Source organism: Acanthisitta chloris, unplaced genomic scaffold (assembly GCF_000695815.1).
Source record: "Acanthisitta chloris isolate BGI_N310 unplaced genomic scaffold, ASM69581v1 scaffold43675, whole genome shotgun sequence".
Lineage (NCBI taxonomy): Eukaryota > Metazoa > Chordata > Aves > Passeriformes > Acanthisittidae > Acanthisitta > Acanthisitta chloris.
In genome coordinates, this window is record NW_008672855.1 from 37,144 (window position 1) to 38,387 (window position 1,244).

The 1,244-nt window shown below is 42.3% G+C and overlaps 1 protein-coding gene across 1 annotated transcript in view; it reads left to right on the forward strand.

The window, feature by feature from the left end:
* The window catches only part of GSG1 (germ cell associated 1), an 11,268-nt gene that overhangs the window by 760 nt on the left and 9,264 nt on the right, over window positions 1-1,244 (forward strand). The gene's annotated exons all lie outside the window — the stretch shown is intronic.

The following is a 1,244-nucleotide window of genomic DNA, read 5'->3' on the forward strand; positions in this document are numbered from 1 at the left end:
GGAACAAATGCCCGGCTGAACTCCTGCATTCATTCCTCTTTTTTTTTCCCCCCACTGATTTCAAGTGTTCCCCGATTCAGATAACTCCAAGTGAAGGACCGCCCCCCACTCCCCCCGCCCCCATATCACAGGCAAGGTAAAGAGTTTGTGTTCATAAAAATGTAAAAAAAGGAGGAAGATAGAGGGGGGAAAAATATCAAGGGAAGGAATAGAAATCTAAACTTGGATGCTGCTTCCCCCAGCACACACGTGAGCCGCAGACTCCCAAAAAGACTAGAGAAAGATTGCCATCTTGTGGGAGGATAAATATCTGACATTATTCAGAATACTAAATCTGCTACATGCATATTTTTGAAACCATAGCATATTTCTGTTAAATTTATTTTCCAACCTGTATTCTTATCCATATAAAACTAATTCAGTCTCATTTCATCAAAGTACATGCTGTGATCCCAGCTTTAGAAACCGACATAGAATCCTGTGTTTTAGTGATACTCTCAACAAATTTAAAATTAGGAAGGGGTTAACATTAAGGATTATCAGTAGAGTGGTGGATTTTATCTATTATTGAGCCCATAAACCAGGATGGTTTTTTGGTTTTTTTTATTGAGAATTTAGAAGTCAAACTTTAGGTGTCCAGATGTGCAGAGACTGAACAGTGAGAGAAAAAAAACACAAACCCACTCTCCTTTTAAACAACATCAGCTGTTATTCTAACCTACTTCAGTGAATTAAGTACATCTGTTTCAAACAGAACCTTTTTACTAATCAAAAACCTGCAAGCAATTCATGGAACATAGAGATATTTAGCATTGCTTTCAGTTAGTACATCTTAGAAATTATTATCTATATTATAGGAGTTTATGCAGTGACTGGGATTAAAATAACCACAGAGCTCCTGCCCATTCTGCTCAGGACAGGAAGGGTCAGGAGCCTGTGACAGCACAGCCCACGTACTGAACCATGAACTTGTTGGCTCTGTCTGCTGAGTGTTCTGTGCAGGACTGTCATAGGCTGTGCTGTCACCCACAGCTGTTCCTACACTTGCCTCCAGACTCTGGTCTTGGAAGTGGGGAATGAGAACAGATGGGCCACTGATTTCCTCTGTCCCTGCAGAGCAGCATGGCAGGCATGGAGGGAATATGCCTTGCTCCCTTCTGGTAGTGGTGGGAGCCTCACCTGCTTGGCACTGGGCAAAGTCTTCGTGGAGAAGATAGGATGGGCACCTTGGGATGCTTCTCTCT